Consider the following 11250-nt stretch of genomic DNA (forward strand, 5'->3'; position numbering starts at 1 on the left):
CCGGGAGTGCCCCGGGTGCCGGGAGTGCCCCGGGTGCCGGGAGGGCCCGGAGTGCTGCGGGCCGGCCCCGGGCGCGGAGCCGCCGGCGCGGCCTGTGCGGGCAGAAGTGCCCAGCGCTGGGCTGTGCGGCGCTCCAGGGATGGCGGGCTCCTCCCGTCGTGTGCTAGGCCGACAGAAGGGTTTTTAAAAACCAGAATCACACAGAATCCCAGAATCGTGAGGCTTGGAAGGGACCTCTGGAGATCATCTGCTCCAGCCGTTCTGCCAAGCAGGGTCGCCTGGAGCAGGTGACAGAGGAACGCGTCCAAATGGGTTTTGAATGTCTCCAGAGAGGGAGACTCCATGACCTCTCTGGGCAGCCTGTTCCAGTGCTCTGCCATACTCAATGTGAAGTTCTTCCTCATGTAGAGGTGAAACTTCCTGCATTTTATTTTGTGGCCGTTGCTCCTCGTCCTGTCACTAAGCACCACAAAAAAAGAGCCTGATGCCATCCTCTTGGCACTCTCCTTTGAGACGTTTTTATGTATTGATGGGATCCCCTCTCAGTTTTTCTCAGCTGAACAGGCCCAGCTCCCAGTCTCTCCTCATAAGAGAGATGCTCGGTCTTTGTGGCCTCTGCTGAACCCTCTGCAGTAGCTCCATGTCTTTCTTGTGATGAGGAACCCAGAACTGGACACAGCCCAGAACAGGGATGAGCAAGACCTGCATTTCCAAGGGTTTTCAAAAAGAGGCCAGTTTTTTGGGTTTTTTTATCAGTGCACAGTCAGAGGCCAAAGTCTGAGCAGCACTGCATGCCCTGCCTTCAGGAAGCCTCCAGAGGCAGTTCTGCTGAGGCATGATCTTCTGACTCAGTGAAGACAAGAGGTTGTCTTCAGCCGGGCTGGCACAGAGGTCTGATGCAGACGCTGTGAGTGGTGGCTGACTACAACAGAGTTGCTGACACAGGCCACACAATCATGCAAGATACCCAAATTATACACTCAGTAATTAAGTCAAAAATGCTAAAGTCTCTAGTATTGCTCGTATGTCCAGCTTCCTTGATGCCTTAGTTTTGTTAATGTGAAACAGCAGATCAGTCATGGAGCCCAGGAAGGTATTTTTTTCTCCAATATTGAACATCATTATTTTGTTCCAATCTGAATAAATAAAGTATTTATCAAAAGAGAGAGCAAAGCAAGAACCTGGTTAAATTTGCAGAACTTCCCAGAGCCTAGAAGTCATTGAAATGATCCTTATGGGTCCTTTCCAACTCAATATTCTGTGATTTTCTGAAAGTCCATACCATTTACAGGAATCAGAGGTTTACAAGTTTCTACATCAAACTGGGAAAAGAAGCAATATTTACGTGATTTGTTTTACTCTAGGCAGTCATAAAACTCACAAGTCTGAATTGCTTTTCCTTCCTTTTCCTTTTCCCACGTTCCCTTGATGACATGGACACTTAATTTTCTGACTTTGGTTCTTGCATTGCACTTGAGATGTTATCATCTATTGCAGATGGTGGAAAATTCCCACTAAACCTTAAATACTATTATTCTGTGTCCTAGATCAAAGTAGGGAAAAAGGCTATAGAGAGGTTTTCTGCTTTCAAAAGCAGATGAGTTGTCACGGGAGTACTGGGAGAAAATAGCTAGTCTTGCATAATACATACACAAGAAAGGTTTTTGGCAAGTGCTCGGTGGTAGCAGGTATAAAGCAGAGGAAGCTATGATCAGAAAGATTCCTGTGTCATCACGTCTGTCTTTTCTTTCCCTTGTAATGTCGGCCAGGATAGATCTGGCCATCTAACTATGAGCTTGCTGTAGTGCCTTTCAAATAAACTTGTGTTAACCAGGAAAATTAAATCCCAGACAGCAGCATTAAAAGACAGAATATTATCAGACTGTTGTTCTGAAGCACCAAATGAATTACTTCTAGTTTGTGTGTTTGTTTTTGCTAGGGCTTCTGGCCTCCTCTGTTCCCTGGGTTGTAAATATCTGTTCACTTTCTAGTGAAACTGCACATGTGCACTGTCTGGTTACACTTTATACTGGAATGACCAGACGAAAGATTTCCAAGACTAGTATTAAATGAAATAGGATATTCTTGGGTAGCTTTTATTTCATAGACATGGAACCTCCAGAGATTTTACATCTGGGAAGGATCATATCACAGCATCTGGTGCTTGGCTGTGAATTAGAATTTTGTGCTGAAAAATGACCAGGTAAAATGTGAAAAAATAAAAGTTGCAGGGATAATAGTTGGAGTGACAAAGATGTGAACTATGTAAATAGCTCTATTAGTAGAAGTCTTTGATCATTAGCCAGTCCTCATCTACCTATCACTACACCTTCCAGAGAGTTTCTGTCTTCTGTCTAAGCATTTCTTCATTTGCACCATTGCAACCAGAGGAATCCAGCTGTGAGAAACAAGGTGCATAAGCTTTGCAATTAATTTGTCTTAAATGGGTTACAAACCACCTGTGTGAAACTTCATGGGGATAACCTCTGGCTAAAGGCTGTAGGCAAGCAGCTGGAGACAGTACCTTCCACCCTTATGGCTGGTCCCCCGGCAGCCCTGGCATCAGGACAGTCTCGGTGTCCTTCAGAGAGCTGTTGTTAGTTATATGAAACTATTAGCATAACTATAGCTAAAATTTGTTTCTTAATGAGCTCTAACTTTTCCATAAATCTGTTGTGTTCTTTCAGAAAGTCAGGACTGACTGCAGCAAAATGTACTTTAAGTCAGCTGCCGAATCCTATCTGCTACTCCAGTGGATCTGGAAGGTGAATTTAAGTTTTCCTAGATCTGGATTTCTCTCCTCTGTCTGGTACCCTTTTATGGCAGCAGAACATGGAAAGTTCTGCCTTGTAATTTATTAGTGTCTGAAATTGGAGTCATAACTATAATACAGCTCCACTGCCATGCTGAGGAAATTATCTGGGAGGAAGGGAGAGGGATCTGCATATTACTTCTCCCAGGAAGACTGGGCCATCAGTAATGGTCTAATGTATGATTTGGTCAGACAAATTTTGAGCCCATAATATACACAAAAATGTGCTCTGTGATCATTCCAACCCAGTGCCAGCACCTCAGTGCTCTGGTATCTTTCCTTTTGCTGTCTTCAGCATTAAATCCATATAACTCATATGTCTTTCAGACATTACTGTCTTTGTGGATATGGCAGAAAGCAAACAAATAACTCCAAGGGCAGGAAAGTTAATAAAGACTGGTTTTCTGTAGATTGATACTGATTGTCTTTAATTAAATAGCAGAGGACTGCATTGTGAGCATGCCTTTTGTTAGATGTCAGAGAATAAAGAGAGAGGCATTATAAATATCCCAGTTAGGGGAAGGTGGTAATGTCTACTGGGCTTTCCAGATTCATTTGACATGAGAAAGGAGGAGGGTGTTCTGGTAGGATGAGCCAGAGTGAATAATTCACAATGCCTTCCACACTATTTGTTGAACATACATAATTTACATGCTGCTATTGAAGATTAAGTAAGGTGGCCTGTCCACATAGGTAAGGCAGCTTGATTTTGTCAGTAAATAGTAAGATGATGCATCATGACTATCAAGACCCTTTGAGTCCCTCCCTACCACTCCCCTGGTCTCCCTTGCTTCCAAAAAGAATCCATTTCCCTCAGTCATGACAACCCCTAAATTCTAATTTATTTAAAGTCAAATTAATTTTATACAATAGCTAATGTATGACTCACAAAAAAATATACCGTGTTTACAGATGTGAATAAGAGCTCTTCTGGAGGAGAGTTGAGTCACCTGTTCCCATTGGGTTTTTGAGAACCCAAGGCTGAATAATTGGCACCACAACACTTCCCACATGCTGCAATGGGAATCTGAACTCAGTATCTTTGGCATTTATCACCTCCTAGACTTGCTCCTTGGTATTTCTTCATCTTCTCAGCCACTGCATCCACAAGTGATGATAATTTGCTTTCATACCTGATGGTTGTGTGTACCACCACTGCCTGACCCACCTTTGACAAATGCTTGTAGAACTTGTTTCGGTGGTCTCAGAGAAGTTGTTACTAATTTTCTGTTTTCCACTGGTGGCAATTCCACAGCCCTGACAACCTGTTCCGATTAAAAATACCTTCATTCTGCTGGTTACTAGGTCTTGGAAAGATGACCTTTGGAGCAAAAATTTCCCATTCTGAGACTGGGATCTCACCACAAAACCATTTCTGGAATCACCTTGACTCCTTCTGGGTGTCAGTTTGTCACTGGGCTATGCTCACAGTTTGTTGGCTAGGCTCTTCCTAGCTGGCTTTGTTCTCTCTGGCAATTTACCAAGCAGTCACACCTGCACGAAGAGGGGGCAGGAATATATGGTGCAGGCATGAATTGCTTAAGTCAGTTGAAGTACCACATCATAAATGTGTAATCACAGCTTTACTTTAGCTTCTCTTTCTGTTGATGAAGTAACTTGCTCAAGATAGACCACATACATAATTTAAAAGTACGACACCTTTTCTCCTCCAGTTTTGCAATTCCAGAACCTCTGGAAACCTCTCCCATTTTTCTTTATTCTCCCTTCTTTCTGAATTGTTCTCTACAGAGAACTGTCACATCAGATTCACCTGGTAGAAAGCCAGCTATTCCTCACACAGAATCCATGCAGTGTTAATGGCTTTTGATGGATCTTCCATTGTTTTGCAGCAGTTTGTCAACAAGATGCTCAGTGCCTCATGGAATGATGTATAGCATTGCTCCTCGAATCAAGAGGCATTCTTAACTTGACATGAACACATATCCTTCAATTTTTCACTGAAATACTGTTTGAAACAGATCCCAAAACCGAGGCAGAAAAACATAACTGTTTTCATCAGCTTTGAAAGCATAATTAGATTTTTCCACTTTTCTATAGGATTGCCAAATTTCATAATGACTGATTCTTCCAGGTACCAGCTTCCATTCTATACCCATAAACAGGGAAGTGAGATCACTAATACCCAATAAAATCAATAAGGTTGTCCTTATTCAAGGGTATCAATAAGCTTTTGGTCACTTTTATTAACAGCATAGTTTTGCACACCTGAAGCAAGATTTCCAGAGAAGGGATAACTTTTTTTGTTTGTTTTTAATCGGCTTAACCTTTTTCTACATTGTTTTCCTTAGTCTGCCTCAGAAGAGCATTGTGGAGATCTTCTAGCCTCCTTGGTAGAACCAGGAATGCAAGCCTGGACAGAAGCAATGCTCTCTTCATTAGGACTATGGATGAGACACAATACAGAGCAGTACCACTTGCTAGGTTTTGTTTCACATGGCAGCATGGAGTTTTTGAAAACATCTGCTGCATTCCCCCAATGTTTTACTCCTCTGGAAGCATAAAATGTTTTCTGAGATTAATTGCTTTGGTCATGTATCTGAACATCCTACCTCATGACACCATTGATTAGATAATATCAAAGCCTATTTCCCCCTGTAGAGGAGTCAGTTCTGCCACTCTGAATTATGATTTACATCCTCTGTTATCATGCTGCTGCAGTACATGTCTGCAGCAGCCCAAACTATGCACTTTTGTAAGTCTTTTCCAATGACCTGATGATCAAAACTGGTGAGGCAGCCACGTGGGGGTGCAGCTGAAGGCCTCGCAAGGTACTGAACTCAGTTCCATGGGCAGCTCAGTGACTGAGAAATGAAGCTCTATTGTTCCCCATATAAACAACAGAAGTAAAGAAAACAAACCTTCCAGTTCATTTAGCACTGTTAAAGCTGGTGATTCTTACTCTCAAACATAACAGTGAGCTAGTTTCTAAAATATTAAAGAAGAATATGATAGCAGGATTCCATTTGATTGAGTGGCCTAAAGACTCTTTACCCCTACAGGGACTACATCTGTATATTAGGTCTTGGTCTTTAGATAAAGGTAGCAAAAATCTCCTTTAGAATTTAATCAGTAGACTGGAGAAAATCTCCTTCAAGTCACTATAGTGAGTGAAATTTCTATTCTCTGATAAAAAACATCTCTAGCACCTCTGTGTGCTATTCAAAGCTCTAAGAGTTCAGTGGGCTGCTTCATACAGATTCTGATGTGCAGTTTGGATTCATTGGTCATTATGAACTTTTGAAAATCTGTTTAGAAGCATTAAACAAGACATTCACAAAGTGCATTCCTACTAGTCTTAACTGTAGCCTGTTGTCTGTATTTAAAGCATTTCATTAATTTCCTTCCAGAAAAAAAAAAAGAAGTCCATAAAAGCCCAGGCAAACATTAGGCATTTCATGTCATTCTCCCACCAGAGCTTAGATTTCTTTTCCAGTAGGCCAGTAGTAGTTAAAAATGATTGTATTTTAAACAGCCCTTTTGAGTTAATGACAAACATTTAGAAGAAAGTGAATGTCTTGGTTCTTTCAGAATAGTTAGCTGTGCCCCATTTATGAATTTCCCTTGAAATATGGAAATAAATATTGAAATAAACTTTAGCAAATATGATTTTCTTTTCTATAGTCCTAAGTCACATTTTCCCATACTTAAAGTTTTGCATTTCACCCTAATCCTGTAGACCAGAATACTTTAAATTCTTTCAGTTTAAATAATCCACCATTTCTTTTATCTGACTTATTTTGATAAAAATTCTTACTTCATTTTTTGCTCCAGAATAGACCATTTATGACTGTAGTGCATGTAGGACAGAACTCAGGTGTTTTTCTCATGAAAAGAAAATGTTTAGTATTTTGTGAAAATAATTTTTTATATCCTATCCTTGGGCTGTCCAAAGATACATAATTAAACTGTTTCTCATCTGCTAAAATCATGTGAGCATAGTGAATTCTCTTAAATGTAGTTACTATTAATGCCATATCCTCTGAAAACAGTAGTGGGAGAATTTCAATCCAGGTGAATCAAAACCTCCTTGCAAAATTTCTATCCTTTATGTTTGCTTTTAGTGAGAGAAATTAATTTATGAAAATGGGGTAAAAGTTCTCCACTTTTATTTTGAAGAACTATACGGTAAATCAACTACAAAGTCTTTCTTTTAACCTGCAAAATGTATCTTCTTGTCTCTAAACTTGCTTCACAAAGAGCAATTACCAAACTTACAATTTCTTCCCCTGCACAGATAATCAATGAAGACCACAGACTGACCTACAGAGAAGGAAAGGTAACTCAAGGGAGCATTTTCCTACAGTTCTGCGTGCCAGGTCTTCCTTGCAATGGATGTTCTGTCTTTCAGTGTTGCAGAGCACAGCGTCATGCCCAGCTTCTGTGCATTTGCTTTCTACCTCCTACACTTTTTACACTGTTCTCTCTTTCTTTCCTCACCTGTCCTCTGCTCCTCTGCTCAGCTCTGGTGAGACCCCACATGCAGTGCTGCATCCAGCTCTGCGGTCTCCAGCGTAGGAAGGATCTGTTGCAGCAGAGGCCACCAAGATGACAAGAGGGATGGAGCACCTCACCCATGGGGAAAGGTTGAGAGAATTGAGATTGTTCAGCCTGGAGAAGAAAAGGCTTTAGAGTGACTTAACTGTGGATTTCCAGTATCTGAAGGAAGTCTACAGGAAAGATGGAGAGGGACTTTTTACAAGGGTGTGTAGTGACAGGACAAGGGGGGATGGATTCAAACTGAAAAAAATATTAAGTTTAGATAAGAGATTAAGAAGAATTTTTTCCCTTTGAGGGTGCTGAGGCACTGGAACAGGTTGTCCAGAGAAGTTGAGGCTTCCCCATCCCTGGAAATGTTCAAAGTCAGGCTGGGTGGGGATCTAAGCAATCTGGTCTGGTGAAGTGTGTCTCTGCCCATGGCCAGGGAGTTGTAACTAGATGATCTTGAATCTCTTCCAACACCAGCCATTCTGTGATTCTGTGATAAAAATCATAAGCAATACTTATAAAAACAAATAAATTACTAATGTTTATGATGCCTATCACTGAAAAATGGTGTAACTAAGAGCTAGTGACAGATTCTCACTTGTCACCTTTTGGAGCTTGATACAGTATTTAGTAAGTGGAATTTAACAGTCCATGCTGTGTAAATGTGAGAGGACAGGAACTTGGCATTCCCTTCTGGAGCTCAGTCATGTCGATGCAGGTCAATAAATTATCTGTCAGATGTAATGGCTGTTGTAATGAAACCTAGCAAACACAGGAGGGCTCTATGTGAACACATATTAAGAACTGTTTAGGTTGGTGCCAGACAGGAGTGGTATGTTCTGGTGTTACATAACCTTAAGTTAATTTGCAATGTATTTTAAAGTAGTAAAAGATTTTGCTGGAAATTGCCATCTTGTTTTGGGTATGTATGGGTTTATATCTAAGCATTGTCTCTGTGATGGAGCATAAAAATATGAAAATAAGTCCTATAAACTCCAGCTGAAGGGGACTATTATGAAACAAATAAAATTCCCAATTTTGACATTTCTGCTAAATGTATCTGTTCTTTATGAAACAGATTTAGGTTTAGCTGCCATAGATATATTTCCGTATATCACAAACTGGCTTCTGACAGGAAAAAACAGTCCCTTTCCTTGATTTTACATTACAAATCCTAATTTTTCCATACTGCTACCATGGAAACAAATGGGGAGTAAAGACAGTAAACGGAACAAAAAGCCACTATTGCATAATGGGGTTTGATCATTCCTCCACACAGACAAACAGGCTTTCACAACAGGACTCTGCTGCAGCACAGCCCTGTCACTGAAGTCCCTTGGGGCAGGGACTGGGCCTGCCTGTGCCAGGGTGCAGCTCATGGCAAACTGCTTGTGGCAAGGCCTCTGGCTCTTTCTGAGAGTGGGGCTGTGCAGCCACTCAGCATCAGCTGTATCACATGAGCCAGGGGAATGGGTCTCATGTCAGGTGGTGCCCTGAGAGACGATGGGTATCTCCTGGCTGCCCAGCGTCTCTTGCCCACCAACCCCTCTCACAGAACAATTCTGGGAAAACAAACAGAGAGTAAATAAAATCTGACAATAATGTGGCAGCCCATGCATGAAGAAAGACCTCTCCAGTTCTCATGAGAACAGTGTGGGTGATTATTACCAATGACAGGAATAACAAGGAAAGGGAAGCCACAGCTTCCTTGTCTGTCTGCAGATGCTCACCTGTGAAGGAATGTTGCTTTCCTGGGGCCAGGGTGCTGCTCTGGACTTTACACAGGAGATGTCTTGGGCTTGTTCTCTTCCCTCATGCATGACTGTCTACATAAGGTAAGGAGTTTTGTTGCAACATTTATTACCTCCAAAAGAAAAACACTGTATGTGAAGCATAAAGATACTAAGTTGGATTTTTCCTTCTCAAATTTGAACATTTCGCTGGACATCCCATGGTAGGAGTTTTTGAACCCTGAGTTGTAGCTCAGCTACCTTACAGGTACACCATCTCATCTGTTGTTCAACAGAGACTTCCAGTAATGTGGATGTTAAAAATCAGATTATGTAGATCCAAGCTGCTATAATGAAGGTGGCCTATTGACAGAAACCTCAAGATCAAACTGTCTGGAAGAATCCACAGAAAGGACAAATTCATTACCAAATCAGAAATCAAAGATAAAGTTACTCCAGTGGGATGAAGAATTGTTACTCCAGTGGGATGAGACTCTTGGATTAATCCTTTGGGACTTAATTATCTCAGTTCAGCTGTACACCAAAATCACACGTGAGTGCCTCAGGTAAGCAATACCGGTTGTCAAGCCCATCACATTCCCATTATAATGCTAGTTGACTTTAATGTTTAAATCTGTCATGTTAAGACCACCTCCAGCAGGCTGGTAGTTAAGGTTAAACTTTATTATAACTGGGAGTTTTGCTTTTTTGTTTTCCAGGACTTTTCTTTTGCCAACAAGTACGAACCTACACAGACACAGCAAATGATGTATTAATTCACAAACCCTTTGGGAAGGAAAGTACATTACAAAGGCTTTCTGGAATGCAATTTTCAACCAAGATAACTGAGTTTTCCTTCTGAAAAAATTACTTTTATTTAGTAGATATTGTTAATTGCCACTAGTAATCTTAAGTATTTTCTTTTTCTCCTCCCTTCAGTGATAAAGACATTAAATAAATATATTTCTGAGGGGACATGTAACAGTTCTTCTAGGGATCAGTGGTACAAAGTACAGTTAATCAGCATGAAGAGATTAATTTCTTATGTTACAGACACATTGTTCTTGACAAGCAGGTTATCATTTCTTTACAGCAAAGCATTGTTATAAAAATAACTCAAGGCACACTTACACATGTACAAACAGAGTACCCAGGCAATGATGGATCTTCAATCACTGACCCAAGCTTTGAAATTGGAATTTCTGAAAAGATTGTTGCTCACTGAATGTGTGAATTTGTCTGATTACATAAACAGGTCACAACCTGAAAACTTCTGACTTAAATTTGGATGAAAATGTCCTCCTACTTCAGCAAAGTTTGGATCAAGGTTCTGGGTTAAGTCTTAATTCAGATTGCCATATGTTCTTTCATTAGGACTACCAGGAAAAATGTTGGCTCAATACCAGGTTTTCCCTCTCAGATATTTGTTGCAAGGTCTGCTGAAGTATTCCAGATTGACTGCTGTACCTACATAATGGAAAAGACCATATATTTTCTTCATGTGACTACCCAGGAAGAAAATGAGTGTTACTGCAGTACAGCTGTGGGTTTGCTAAGCAAATCTGGCCCACAGACACGTTTATATAGCAGATCCCCCAGTCACTGCTTCCATTTAGATGAGCCACAAATATCTTGGCATTTTAATCTCTCCACAGCATATTAATCTTAGGTTGGGGCGGGGGGGTGGGTAAAGGAGACAAACAGTGAAAATAGTGTAAGAATGATTGCCTTCTTCCATTCCATCATTTGATGCTTGCTCTGTTCCTCCAGAGAGGAAGATGAAGGGAAGTAGTAACACATTTGTGGTGCAACACAGACAGAAAATCTCTTTTAACAAAATGTTTTCAAAGGATAGTCACCCTATATCATGAATTTTCTGCCACTACTAGATTCTGCTCACTTCAGCTATCCTGTGGGGATGGGAATCAGAGAAGAATCTTTTATCAGGTAGTAGGAAAAATAATGCAGGTTTATCAGAGGAAAGTCTAGGCAGGCAGCAGAAACCATTACAAATGACAGAAATATTTTTGAGAAGGAACATTCTTAAGGAAAAAAATAAAGGAAAGACTGTACAAGTAAAGGCTTGATCAGACGATATACAGGCACCACAGGTACTGTCCAAAATACTGTCCAGACTTTTATGCCTCTAGCAGATCAAGCAGACACATTTATATTGATTCTACAACCTTCCATTAGTTTACT

General features: G+C 40.9%; 1 long non-coding RNA gene across 1 annotated transcript; it reads left to right on the forward strand.

Annotated features, from left to right (window-relative positions):
- The first annotated feature begins 30 nt into the window (after window positions 1–30).
- On the forward strand, window positions 31–8360 carry LOC135308521 (uncharacterized). The gene is made up of 4 exons (XR_010368933.1): window positions 31–1093; window positions 2688–2765; window positions 7068–7109; window positions 7294–8360. It is a non-coding gene; the product is annotated as an uncharacterized LOC135308521 (long non-coding RNA).
- Window positions 8361–11250: the final 2890 nt, after the last annotated feature.

This window comes from Passer domesticus, chromosome 1 (assembly GCF_036417665.1).
Source record: "Passer domesticus isolate bPasDom1 chromosome 1, bPasDom1.hap1, whole genome shotgun sequence".
In the NCBI taxonomy this organism is placed as follows: Eukaryota; Metazoa; Chordata; class Aves; order Passeriformes; family Passeridae; genus Passer; species Passer domesticus.